Source organism: Lissotriton vulgaris, chromosome 10 (assembly GCF_964263255.1).
Source record: "Lissotriton vulgaris chromosome 10, aLisVul1.2, whole genome shotgun sequence".
In the NCBI taxonomy this organism is placed as follows: Eukaryota; Metazoa; Chordata; class Amphibia; order Caudata; family Salamandridae; genus Lissotriton; species Lissotriton vulgaris.
In genome coordinates, this window is record NC_141698.1 from 426,635,634 (window position 1) to 426,650,559 (window position 14,926).

Here is a 14,926-nt window from a genome sequence, read left to right on the forward strand (position 1 = left end):
TCGTTTCAGCTCCGTCATGCCATCCTCTACCCCTGATATGCGAGTCTCAGCTTCCGTAATGCGGGACACCGCGTTCCGCAGGTCCTGTCAGAGCAGCATCACGTCCGACCCAACTGCCCCTATTTTTGCATCCAACATATCCCTGGATTGGGTGATGGCGGCCAGGAGGGCCGCATTGTCCGGTACCACTCCCGGTTGGCCCCCAGAGACTCCAGCCACCACCCCCGGGCCGGTAAACTTGTCAATGGGCCCCTGCTTGGTCGATCCTCCTCCTCCCTTATCTCTGGTCATAGCTGCATCCCGAGCCCCCCAGGCCGCCCCAAATCTGATCAAGCGTTGCCCACACTCAGATAGCGACAGCTCCCACCCCCCGGCCCAGCTGCCGAATATACACCAGCCAGGAAGCTGCCCCAGCTCCCAGGCCCTCCGGTCACCCCGCGGATCCTGTCCCATCTTGGACACGCTCAGTCACAGGCCCGGTCCCACCAGTCTCCGGGCGGCGGTATCACAGGCCACACCAACTCTCCCTCCACGTAGAATGTTCCGCACATCGGCAGCTGCAGGCCCCCCCACTGCCCAGTGCACGCCCCTGTGGCCCGATCCTGTGGCCGCCGATAGGAGCCCCTGACCAGGATCGCCCTGGGGACAGACAGCCCCGCGCAGGCTGAGGGAATAGTCATTGTGCCCAGCCCCGCAGGTCGAGAATGCCGCTGATCTCCCCCAATCACACCCTACAGTGCTGTATCCTCAGGTGGCACCAATTCCTCTCCCAGGCTCCACACCAAGGTCTCTGTGGACCCAGCGGGGCGCCACCAGGGCAGAACCAGCCAGTGCAGCCGTCAACGAACCCCAATGCGGCCCGACCGTGCCGCCGATCTCCTGCGATGGTCCTCAGCGGGGGGGAGGAGGGGGGAGAATGTCACCCCTAATGGGGAATGATGGAAGAGTTCGCTATAGCCCCTTTACGCAGCTCGGCCGCGTCACCGATCCCAACACAGTAGCAGATGGGGGGCCCTCCAGCCACTCAGCCACACCCCAGTCCCGCAACCCGATCGTGCCGTCGATCTCCCCCAGGCACACCAGTCTCCAACACGGCCCCGGCAACTGTATGGATGTCCCTAAGGGCCCAGCAGATCACAACGGGGGATGATGCGGCTGCCGATGGTACCAGCTGTAGCCCTCAATGCGGTCCGACTGCACCGCCGAACCCCCGAGATGGCAACACAAACAGGGAAGAAGGGGACCGGCACCCCCGGGGCACGGGACCTCCCGGGGGCCGATATGCACCAGTGACGGGGGAGGGGCAGCCCAGTAGTCTCTTCGCAGCCCCCACGCGACCCAACAGTGCCGCCGATCCCCACCGCAGCACCGGGGGGCGCCACCGCACCGTAGACACAGGGAGGATGCTCCACGTGGATCAGGCCAGTCAACCCTGTCACCGGCCACCTCCGCTTGCAACCTGCACAGCCACTGCCCTACCTCCGCGGCCCTATCCGGCAACCGGATCACTGCAGTCCGCACCAGGAGTCCATCTGTCCGCTTCGCCAAGTCTCGGACCCCCATGCTGGGCTCCTCCGTCAAGGCCACACACCACCACAGGACACTCCCCTCAGGGGGTCGGCTCCACTCCTGGCACCAAACAAGAACCACCACGCAGCGCACCGGGCCCTCTTCACTCGGCCGGGCCTCACTCCTGCACCGGCCGCACCACAGCTCCAGGGCAGCTCCCAGTGTTCAGATTGCAGCGGAGGACAGAGGAGCCAAAGAGGTATCGCTAGAGCGTGTTTTTAGCAAACAGTCACCTCAGGATGCCAGGATAGTTATCGGATAATTGGCGGGCTGGACGGAGCTGGCCTAGCACACGTCCGCCATGTTGGCTTACCAAACCACGCCCCTCCTATAGTAGGATTTTAACTTATAAACTGCAAGTAACTAAAACAAACATTTGCAATGCAATAGGTCTCCCATTTGTGCAAGTTAGAGCTATAGACATTGTAAATTGCAAGGTCTTTTACCTATGCATTTTCTGATTGGAATGAAGTGAATGTATGTGGTGTGGAGTGGAATTTTTAGTAGTGGAATTTTGTGTGAGTGAGCTGTGTGGTGTGGAGTGAATTTGTGTACTGAAATAATGTGGCAAGGTGTGCAGTGGAATTATGCGGATAGTAATTATGTGGTATTGAGTGTACTGGAATGATGTGTAGTGGGATTGTGTGTTATGGAGTCTAATTATGTGGAATGGTATTTTGTGTTGTGGAGTGGTATGTAGTGGATTTTACTTATGTGGTGTGCTGTTGTATTTTGTGACATGAAGTGAAATTTTGTGGTGTGGATTAGATGTAGGTGGTGTGTTGTGTAATTGTGTTTAGTTGAATTGTGTGGTTTCTTGAATTATGTTGTGTTGAATGGAAAGGTGTAGACTTGAATTGTGTGGCATGGAAGTGTGTGGCGTTGGGTAAAAAATATTTTAAATGCTATTATGTGACATGTCTGGAGTGTATTTATGCGGAGTGTTGCTACATGGCAAATACTGGATTAATGTGGAGTGTATTTATGTGGTATGGAGTAGAGTGTAGTTATGTTGAGTTGAATTTTCTGGTGTTGAGTGGTATTTAGTGGAGCGTAAGTATGTTGTGTAGGGAATTGGGTAGGGCTTAATTGTGGAATTGAATGGCATTTTGTGGAATTATGTGGCATGGTGTGGAGTTGTATTTTCTGGAGTGTAATTATGTGTTTTGGAGTCTTGTGTAAATATGTGGTGTAAAGTATAAATATGTAAGTTAAAGTGGAATTATGTGTAATTAAATTGTTTGGAGTTGAATTGTATTGTGTAGAATGTAATTATGTGGGTTGGAGGGGTATTAAGTTGCATGGAGCGCTATTATGTTATGTGAAATTGTGTGGTATGGAGTGAAGTGGAAATGTGGTTTTTAATTTTTAAGATTGTAAATATGTGGTAGGGAATGCTGTGGAGTGGAATTATTTATAGTTGAATTGTGTGGCATGGAATTATGAGATGTCCAAATGTGCTGTGAGTGGAAGAATTATGTGGTGTGGTTTTTGAGAAGCCGTGCACGCTATGGCTATGAAGTCATGCGGTATAAAGTTGTCCGTTTGTTGGAAGAGGACTTCTTTGGAACAACTAAAATGCAAGCCTAAACCATTTACAAGAGTGTGAAGGGAAAAGTTTGTCCGTGAGGGGTAGCCCTTACATTAGAACAAAGCATAATTTTTTTTCCCAGAAACATTTCACCTGTAAACATCTCTTTGTATGTTTTGGTTGATGCAAGAGTTTGTTCCCATTTATGTAAAACATGCATGAGTCACACAATACAACGTTGGTACACAAGGTGTACAATTTATGTTATTGAGTTTTTAATTTTAAATGTACAATAAAACCATGCTGTCTTCCTTCAGAGTGCGCCTGTTCATGTTGAGTTCACACAGTGTCCCAGACTGCAAATATACTCTGTGATGTAAAGCCACTGCAGTTGAGAGAAACGTGAGGCTAAGACGACCACTCCCCCCAAATACACACAAACACACACACGCACACACACACGCACATTGCCTTTTTTACAAAATTGATGGAAATTAATTATTATTATTGGTGAATGCCTGATTCTCAGCACTTCAACTTCTCCCAGCCATGTTCAACAGTGACCAGGATCTTTATATGCCCAAAAGTTTGGGCCACACACCTTGGTCTAATGGCTGTGCTTCCACAGGGAGGGAACCTCCATGCTAGAGCCTCTCTTACCTCAATTCTGTAGCGTCCTGCTTTCTAGTTGTTTCAAAGCTTAGATTCAGTCCTGGCTCCCCAACTGTGAATTATTAGTTGGGGCAGATGGTAGTCCACACAAGATCCCTGATAAAGAACAACCTAGCCTTTAGGGACTTTGTGTCGTTAAGAAAGCCCCCCTGGGTGTTTATCACTGAGACTTGGATCTCGGAATCCTCCGGTCCTGACCTCATCGAGGCTATCCCAATGGGCTATGCCCTCTCCAAAATGGATAGATCTGGACGTAGAGGAGGTGGGCTGGGTATCCTGCATAAGAGTTCTTTTATCTGCCGAACCGAACATCTTTCCACTCCTGCAGACTCCTTTGAGGCCTTGTATTTTTCTATCAATTCTTCACCCACAGTTTCTTTTTCTGGCATTTTAGTCTATAGACCCCCAGGTCCTAGAACCTCTTTTAGCCAAGACTTGTTGAGGCTTCTGGAACCCTTCATTGATAGACCGAATTTTACTCTTTTAGGGGACTTTAATTTCCATCTAGAGGATGTAACTTCAAGGGACACTCTGTTACTAACTGAATCCTTGCAGGCCTGTGGTCTCCTTCAACTTGTGGAAGGTTCCACTCACCTGGCCGGTCATACATTGGATGGGGTTTTTTCCAATGATCTTAGATTAAAGACCGGTACCCCTATCCCTTTAGCAAGGTCAGATCATTTGGCGGTTCCTTTCGAGCTTAAGGCTCTCAATCATTTCCCTCAGGCTCCTGACTCTAAGAACTGGCAACTTAGAAGAAGTTTCAGGCATATTAACAACGAGGCGCTTGTGCCGTTCTTGAACAGTTTCAGTCTTGTCAAGAGGGACACTGATTGTGCCGCAGCAGAGGTCTCTAACATCATCGCTGGGGCGGGAGACAACTTGGCACCCGCCAAGCCTCACTACTCCACCAGAAAGAGTCCTTCTTCACCCTGGTTCTCGGATAAACTTAGAGGACTGAGACAGGGCTGCAGAAAGCAAGAAAGGCTTTGGCGTGCTAACCTGGACTCCACCAAGAACATGCAACGACATAAACAGCTTCTGAAAGATTATAAAATGGCTATTATAGAGGAGAAAAAGTCCTGCTTTCTTAACCTGACTACCTCTCTGAGTTCCTCCAGGGAGCTTTTTAAGATCGTTGACGTCCTCTCGGCTCCACAGAAGGTGGACTCCATAGTGGAATCCCAGGAGCTCTGTAACAAGATCTCAACTTTCTTCTTTAAGAAAATCGCTGACATTTACAGCTCACCGGAGATCCTGAATCAGGGACTTAATCAGGGGTCAGACATCTCTTTTCCCCCTTCACCGACTATGGTAGCGCCCTTCTCTGCTGATCTCAGGCCCGCCTTCTCACCTTTCCCCTCCTCACCCTGGAAGAGTTAAATCCTCTTCTAGATAAGATCAAATCTGGTTCTCCGTTAGACCCCTGCCCTCTGAAAATCCTGAAGAGCTGCAGGGAGGCGATTCTGCCCCCTCTTCTAGAGGTGCTTAACTTGGCCATTACGGAGGGGATTTTTCCCCTTCCTTGGAAACTGGCAGTGGTTAAGCCCCTCTTGAAGAAAGCCTCACTGGACCCTGGGGTCTTAAAAAACTTCAGACCCATCTCCCTGCTTCCTGCCCCTGTGAAAATACTCGAAATCCACCTCAATCAATATCTTACCACCTTTCTGGATGACTCGAAATTATTGGATGTCTCACAGTGGCTTTCGGAGAGCCCACAGTACTGAATCAGCTTTGACTGTGGTGATAAACAACATCCGTTCGAAGGTTGACAGGGGCCAGATCACCCTGCTGGTTTTACTCGATCTGACGGCGGCCTTCGACCCCCTGTCCCCCTCCATCCTGGTTGCCAGGCTTGGAGAGATGGGGGTCGGGGGCCCTGCCCTCAGACTCCTAGCTTCCTTCCTCCATCATAGGGAGCAGAGAGTTAAACTGGGTGATTTCCTGTCACCCTCCACCCGGTGCAATGTGGGGTCCCTCAGGGATCTTCTTTAAGACCCACCCTCTTCAATATCTATGTGGTCCCACTTGCCAAGGTGGTGAGATCCCATGGTTTCGAGGTGTTATCTTATGCTTATGACACCCAAATCATGGTCTCCCTTACCCAGTTGGTGAAGGACTCTGCGCTCAATTTTAAAACCTGTATGGAGGCAGTTTCCCGCTGGATGGTCAAAACTTCTTGAAACTAAATGGAGAAAAGACCGAAGTTTTGATCTTTGGGGGTGGCCATGACATCTGGGCTAAAGATTGGTGGCCGGACTCCCTTGGGGATTGTCCCCTTCCTTCTTCTTCGGCCAGGAATCTAGGGGTCCTGATTGACACCTCCCTCTCATTCGATCTTCAGGTCAGTAGGACAGTGTCAACATGCTGCGGGATCATTAGGATCCTGAAAAAGATAGGGTGATACCTCTCCCTCGATGTGAGAAAGCGGGCTTCGGTAGCATTAGTATAATCAAGGCTGGACTACTGTAATGCGCTGTATGTGGGCATGAACAAGAGTTCGATCCACCGCTTACAGATGGTTCAGAATGCGGCGGCCAGGCTGGTGCTTAACCTTCCCAGGCTCTCCTCAGTGTCCATGGCCAGGAAAGATCTTCACTGGCTGCCCATTCAGGCCAGGATCTCTTTTAAGCTTCTTTGCTTAGCCCATGGGGCCATCTATGGCGCCGGGTCAGAGGGCATTAGGTCCCTTCTTGTTCCTTATGCCCCCATTAGAGCGCTTAGGTCCGCCTCTAAAAATCTTCTTCAAGTGCCCAGATTCGTCAAGGCCAGGTGGGGAGGGAAGGCATTTTCCTCTTTGGTTCCTAAGTTTTGGAACTCCCTTCCGCCCGATCTGGTGGGACAACCATTGTTGCTCTTATTTCGCAAGGAGCTAAAAACATGGCTGTTCCGAGAGGCCTACTTCTAAGCCCTGGACCCGATAACCTTTGGAGACTTGTTGGTTTCGATTTTGCTTTGCCTGACGCTTTGATGCCCTTGGGCTAAGTTTGCGCCCTATAAATTTCGCTTCATTCATTCATTCACCACAAGTAATAAAGTCACAAATCTGATAGATCCTGGCAAAGGTTTTAATAATTTAAACCTTGCTTAACCCCTGATAGCTGTAGCACAGATGGGACAGGCTTAAATTAAAGAAAATATATAAAGCATTTAGAAGTTCCTAAGTACCAAAACAGTTAAAAAGTTGAAAACAAAACACTATAAAAATCCCATAGCAAATTATAAAAAATAGAATAAAATGTAACAAACAAAATGACACTAAAATGACAAAAACCCAATAAGGGGAGCTGGACATATTCATTTTTAATGAGTTAGGAGTAAAAGCTGCAAGAAAAAGGAATGCTCCAGGCAGTAGTCTCAATTTGCCTATGACCAGGGCCTAGGTGTGATTTTGTGGCACTCGCGATAGAGCATGGTTCTGGTACCTCATGAAGGTTTGTCCCAGCCAAAGGTGTTACCTTAGGGCACAGCCTCTGAAATAGAAGTCGAAATCATACAGTGGGACAAGGTTGCTGGCAGTATCTGAGGAAGTTATCTCAAAGGTAGTAGCCATTGACCAAGGTCCCACCAAAGTTGTTGGTTTTGGTGGGAAACGTTCAAAGTTCACACTGGAGCCTGCTTGTCAGACAGATGCTTATCGTGCCTTCACCGGGTCAAGATTTCTGCATTTGGACTTCGTCTCTTTTTTCGTAGGTCAAACTTCTACATTGGGGAAAGACTGCAGGCTGTCTCCGATGATGAGTTTTTCCAAGTCTAGATTCCTTCTTGCTGAGGGGCAGTTGAAATAGATTTGCTGATGTGAAGAAGCTCTAAGTGGGAGGAACTGGTTTCTTCAGTCCAGCAAAGTTGCACCTTGATCAGACTGGCTGAGGTGGTTGGTCCCGGTACTCCGATGACTGGAAGTCAGAATTTTTTTTAAGTCCCACAGCTTTTCAGAGATTGCAGGAGAAGTCCAGTTATACACGGCCCCAGGACCTCGATGACAGCATTTAGGGTCTGGATTCACTCCAGCAGAGGCCACAATTAGGATCTACTCCAGATCCAGTTGCAACTGGTCAGGTTGGCACTTCAGGAAAAAGCTTTTTTTGTCTCTGCAGTATATGGGAGGTTAGACAACTGAACTTTGGAGTCCGCTTCTTTGGCCTGAGTATAAGTGAGAAGAGATTACCCGTTAGGTCGCCTCACAGGTCTCAAACAGCAGATACAATCTTTCTTCTGTTCTTCCGCATCTCCAGACCAGAGAGAATTCTGAGAACGGTGCCTTGGGGTGACATTTTTATGGTAGGTACTAGCTAGTGGGTGGGTGTGACACCTTGCTCCTTCCTAACCAGTGGGGTAAAAGACCCCCAGGGCAACCTACAGACTTTTTCTTAGCAGTTCCTGTTTATCCTACTGGAAATAATTCCACAATCAAACTTAATCCTAATCAAAGATGGGATAACCTTTTTTCCCATGTGCAGAGTCTGTGTGCCCGCACAGAGATGTGCACGTGGAAATGAGTGGCCTCCTTCTTTGTGACCCCTCAAAACTGGCCCCGGGGGTAGCTTCCCTGACACTGGGTTCTGAGCCAGCCTGGCTAGGGGACAAAGGCTTACCATCCCCAGGTGTTACCTTACATCAAGGGTATGAAAAACACCTCCCCACATCCAGGCCATTGTTTCTGCTCTCTGAGCAGTGTTCACGCCTCTTTAAGATGGTCAAGCACAGGCTGGACAGCTGCTCTCAGGCTAATGCAAGTTAGCCTCGGGGAGCTTCAGGCAAGGGAAAGATAACTTTCTAAAAGTTGCCTTTCATAAATAGTTGCCTTTCATAAATATTTGATTCCTATGGGCATTGAAGCCCATAGGAATCAATGGGCATTACCGAATCGGTATTTACCGATTCTGTAAATACCGAATGCTGAAAGGGTGCAGGGGGTGTCACTTTGACACCCTCTAGCACCCCGAATTCAGGCATGTGTGACATGTGGCACACAGACATGCCCTAAGGGCAGGTCTGTCTGTCACATGGCACAGGCGTGCATGCACACATGTGCATGCACACCTGGATTCGGTATTTTACCACCCAATTGGATTGGGTGGTAAAATACCGATTCTGTAAGGTCTGTGGGACTCAGAAGATTCCCACCTACATCTCCAAGTTACAGATTCGGTAAAAATACAGATTCTGTATTTTACCGATTCGGTAAATTTACAGATTCTGTAAATTTACCGAATCGGTAAAATAGGGCCCCTACATCACAAATTACCATTTACTGGTCGGTAAATGGCCACCTACATCTGGCCCTATGTCCTTATGTACATTTTAAAAAGTTAAATATTTCAATCAGGGATTAGCCAGTTTCTACATGTTTTAGGGGTCAGAGCACATACTCTGGGTAATATGCAGCAGGACTCCAGTGTGCAGAATCTAAAAATAAGCTAAAAATAAATTCAGAAGAAATGGGTGTTGAAGTACTAGAAAAATATACCACAGAGCTACACTTACCAATAGCCCATATATCACAATTACCATACATAAATCAGTCGGCAATGGAAAAGGTTCAATCGTTTATTTTGCAAAGTACCCTGTACAGGGGAGCCTCCATCTTGTCACAGCTCGCGAAGGTGCGGAGAGGAGACTGCTGGATCATATTCAAAATAGCGCATATATACTTTCGACATACCTCATACAAGCCCCGTACATGGAAAAGTACCAGTTCAAGAGGAGAAAGCAGGAACACCCATACAAGGCACAACAAATTGGTTAGAACTCTGCTAAAGCTATTCCGGGGGTAGGTCAGCAAAGGTGCCTCCCTTTCGTTCTGATGCATGGGAGTACGGACATGGCACCAGCAGGAATGTGCTCATCCTACAAGAAAGAGCAGATGTGACCTTGGGTTTTTTAAGTTAGAATCACTGCTTTGTTCATAGCCTAGACCAACCTTTCTGAACCTTCTCTCAGCAGCATGTCACGTGGTTTCCTTACTAACGAAAGAGGCCTCGGGAAATGAAACCAAGATGGCGTCGGCTCAATTCGGGCCCGATTCTCAAGATGTACATGGGTCGAGTGTATTTACAAGGGGCTTTGATAGAAGTGGCAGATATATATTGGATATGTTATGACAACATTATATAGTATCTATTTTATATTCCTTCAGACCGCCCTTTTGGCATAACATAGCCAATATACAAATGCTGGACCCTTATTCCAAAAACACACCTTCATCTATCTGCATAAGGTCGGCCACCTCCTTCTGTACTAACTGCTTTTCAATTTTTGTCTGTCGGGAAACGGTCAGGGAGGAAGTAAGTTTGGCTGCACATTAGGAGCTACATGCCGGGCCACAATGAAGGCACTGGCAACAAACAAATACAACTCCCAGTGCTCCAGCCAGAATCATGAAAATCTTCCAACCCCAAGTAGAGAGGAGATTCCAAAACCACCCGGTAAAAGACCAAGTGCCAGTGTCTGCATGGACCTCTGCAGCTAAGCGATGCAATTTTTGAATAGCTAAATGTATAGTAGGTGCAGGATCTGGAATATACACGCAGCATGAGCTGCCGATCACGCGACATGCTCCTCCTCGATCAGCTAGGATGACGTCAAGCACCATCCGATTTTGGAGCGAGACAAGTCTCGTAGCCTGAAGCTCTACAGTGAGGTTAGTCAAAATCCCAGCCGTAGTTTGAACTACATTTTCTATGACTTGGGAGAGACGCCTGACATCTCTACTAGTAAAAATGGGACCCCATATTGGAAAGAGACCCTTCGCTATGTCCATAAACTGCTGAGCAGCAGTACCAGTTTGATCGGTGCCTTTAGTACTAATACTTCTGTATCCTCTATGAGGACCTAAACTTTGTTTAGTCAACTGGTGGGTTTTGTGGTAGTCAGAAGGGGCTATATAAACTGTAGGGTACAAGAAGGACAAGTAACATTTTCCGGCCCACCCTCTCGGAAGCCAAGTGTAGGCATTTTCTCCACATACAAAATATACATTGGGAGGGGTAATTAGAGGTGGTATACTGGTAGTATGCAAAATATAAGTATAGTTACATCTACTATTTCCCACATTAACATGACCTTTTCCTTGTATACAAAAGGAAACAGTACTATTCAGAATAGGAACTGGCATTGCCCTATCATCGGTGACATTTCGATCCTGGAAATGCTGAAAATATTGGGTAGAATTGAATTGTTCAAAATCCATCATTTCCTCTTTTAACCAGGTAGCGTTTTTATACGTGGTGTACATGGTCATACAAGCATTCGAATCTAAAGATCCCTCCCCCTGGATCCCCTCGGCATCAAATCCCTGATCTTCTTCTATATATTTTAGGACAGCTTCATAATCCTTTTCAGTATATCTTTTGGGGTCAGCTACATAATGCAAATACATGAGTGATAATAACTGAAACCAGGCTTCACAACTTGCCAAATGTGATAACGGTAAAGAAAGAAACAAGTCATGGCGATGCATTACAGATGGCAAGAGGCCACATACCCAACAGTTTGTCTTATTCGTGGTGTTATGAGTCTCATGCAACTTTTCTATAAATGCATTTTTCACATAAGTTTCTCGATGTCTCTCCTTATGGGGAGGCAAAGTATAAAAGAAATTCTCGGGGTGGGTTGCCGTGGTACCTAAAACATGGTGCATTGGATATTGAAATTCTAAATATATAAACACGATCATTAAGATTATCATAATTACTGCTATAGTTATTACAAAGGCTACCTTCACTCTGGTAGCCCAACCAGAAAACATAGAAACATTCTCAATAAAAGGTCTGGGGGCGAGAGGTCTCTAATCTTCAAGAGCAAATCAGGCAAAGGATACATCCTAACTAAAAGTCCAAACTAAACTCGGAAATACATGTAAGCCAACTGCCAGAGGGTTTCTTCTCCCTGCGTCTGTTTAGAGCCTCACAGGCAGGTCTTGCTATCCATCCACACAATGATGTTCCCAGCGATTTTTCTCTGTTGCAATTTAGGCCCTTTAGATTACACAGTCTTTCTTTCTGAACAGAGCAATATGTCAGTTCCAAGCTCTCAACGGGTTCAGTCCAGTGTCTCACTCAATACCCCAGAGAAAGGCACAAACCGTACCCTTTGTTCTCCCTCTTGTGTTAGAACCCCGTCTCGGTTCTGTTGATCAGAGGGAAGCGGCAAGGGTAGCCTCTTCACATGTGATGCATGAATCCAGTTTTTCTTCCCATCCACCTTTACTGCTGTCCGAGTGGCTAGGAGGATCTGATAGGGGCGGCTCCACCTCGGTTCCAGGCTCGATTTTTGTTAGTAATTCCGCACAAGGACCCACTGTCCTGGTTCCAGGCGATGTCCGGGACCCTGCGGCTGCAGTATTGCTGAGACCTGTTGAGGAATGGAACGCAGATCTTTAGTTAAAGCGTACAGGTAATCTGTCATCATAGGATAATGAAGATCACAGAAAGATTTCTGTCTTGGGACACCCCACACATTGGCTGGTCGCCCAAAAACAACCTCATAAGGTGAGAACCCAGCCCAGGAATGAGGGGTTACTCGTATTGACATTAATGCTAGGGGCAATACATCAGGCCAACTTAAACCCGTACTCTCTTGTATTTTTGCTATTTTCAATTTCAATATGCCATTATATTTTTCAACCAATCCCTCATATTGTGGGTGTCGTGCTGCATGAAATTTATATTTATCTGTAGCCCTGTACACACATGCTTGACAATCTCCGCATTGAAATGTACCCCATTATCTGTCCATTCGGGGTAAACCGAATCGGGGCAGGAATTCCTTGATCACGGCTTTTGCAGTAGCTAGGGCAGTGTTTTCGTTAGTGGGGTAGGCTTCAACCCATTTACTAAATACACACACCACCACCAGTACATACTTGAGATTATTTACTCTGTCAAATTGAATATAATCCATCTGTAATACTTCAAATGGTAAAGAAGGGGTGGCAAAATTTCCACTAAGGACCGTCTCTCTTCCTCCAGGATTATGCTGCAAACATACCATGCAATATTTAACTACATGGGCGGCAGTTTTAGGAATGTTCGGGTTATTCCACACTGGGTCCAATAATGAACAGATAACTTTTGCTCCAATGTGAGCAGTGCCATGGGCCATCACTACTACTGCATACACCAGGGCATTAGGCAATAGCCATCTCTGTCTGATGGTCAAATCAATCCAACAATCATTTTTGTCTAACCGCCCTATTTCCTGTTCCCATCTCACCAGTTCATCAGATGTGGCCTCTTTCTGCAATTCCTTAACACTTTCAATAGTATTATCAAATACTGTAGTCTCCGCCACCCATCGAGTTGCTACACTGGGGAACATCTTATACGTTTTAGTTTGTGCTGTTTCTTTCACTACTTGGTCAGCAAAAGCATTTCCTTCTCCTGTAGCATCAATGATTTTCTTATGGGCACTACACTTGATGATAGCTACCTTTTCCGGTAAAGTTAGAGCATATAACAGTCTTTCAATCAACTGGCCATGTTGTATTCTTTGACCGTGAGAAGTAAGAAACCCTTGTTCCCTCCACAGCTGCCAAAACTATGGGCCACGCCAAAGGCGTATTGGCTGTCAGTAAAGATATTTACTCTTAACCCCTCACTCAGCTCACAGGCCCTCAATAATGCTATTAGTTCAGCTGCTTGCGCTGAGTGCTGCGGTCTCTACTACTGTTCTAAGAGTAGTTATAGCATAAGCAGCTGTGGTCGTGCCATCTGGTAACTTGAAACAAGAGCCATCCACATACAATTCCCCTTGTGGGTCAGATAGAGGGGAATTAGTGAGGTCTACACGTCCCTTCTTTCTTCTTCCGTCCAAAATATACAATCATGGACATCGTCCTTTTGATCACTCGAAGTGAGGGGTAGTAACGTGGCTGGGTTCAGAGTGGCACATCGATTAATTTTAATGTGTGGTGCGAATAAAGTTAACTCATAACCAGTCAATTGTGCACTTGTAAGGTGCTGAGTTTTTGTTCTGTTCAATAATATGTCCACAGCATGCGGTACCATCACCGTGAGGTCAGTATTCAAAACAATCCCCTCCGACTGTCAAATGGCCACCGCCACAGCAGCAGTAGCCCTTACACAGCTAGGAAGGGCTCGGGCAACATTATCCAATACTGACGAGAAATATGCACAGGGTTGTTGTTTTCCCTCAAAATCCTGGGTTAACACTGAAAGGGAACAACCGTCCACCTCATGCACATAAAGTACAAAAGGTTTTCGGTAGTCCGGAGTACCCAGGACAGGTGCAGAGCAAAGAGCAGACTTCAAAGAATCAAAAGCATCTTGACATTCATCCGTCCAAGGTAAGGGTTCATGCACATCTTTTGTAACCAAGTGCAACAAAGGTTTAGTTAGAAGAGAAAAATTACGAATCCATTGGCGACAGTAAGAGGTTATGCTTAGGAAAGCACGAACATCACGTTGAGTACGAGGCACAGACATGTTAATAATAACAGTTATTCATTCAGGAGTTAATCGTCTCCCCGCTTTCGACAGTAAGTGACCAAGGTAGGTCACTTCCTGTTGACAATATTGAAACTTGGACAGAGATACTTTATTACCATGAGTAGCCAGATGATGGAACAATTTAACAGTGGCCACCTTACAACCATCCGCCGTATCAGACGCCACCAAAATATCATCCACATATTAAATGAGGACATTACCAGGAGGGAGAACTAACTCATCCAGTACCGCTTTCAGAGCCTGGCTATAAATGCTAGGACTTTCAGTGTAGCCTTGGGGTGCACGACAAAATCTAAAACTGCGGCCAGATAATGAGAATCCAAAAATGTGACGGCTGTCTGGATGTATGGGGATACTAAAGAAACAGTTTTTGAGATCGGTCAATGAAAAATACTGTGTGGTAGGGGGAATCATAGTCAAGATGGCAGTGATATCAGGGACCACAGGATATTGAGGAACCACTATTTTATTAACCTCTCTAAGGTCAATTACAAAACGATAAGTATCTTTATAGTCAGGGTCACAATCTAACCGGGCCTTTTTCAGAATCGGTAAAATGGGACTATTACAAATGTTTGATGCAGTTTCCTCTACAACTCCTTTCTTAATCAAATCACGAATAACATACAATAAAGCCTGTTCACCTTCAGGTGAAATTCGATATTGGGGAATAAGTGGTAAA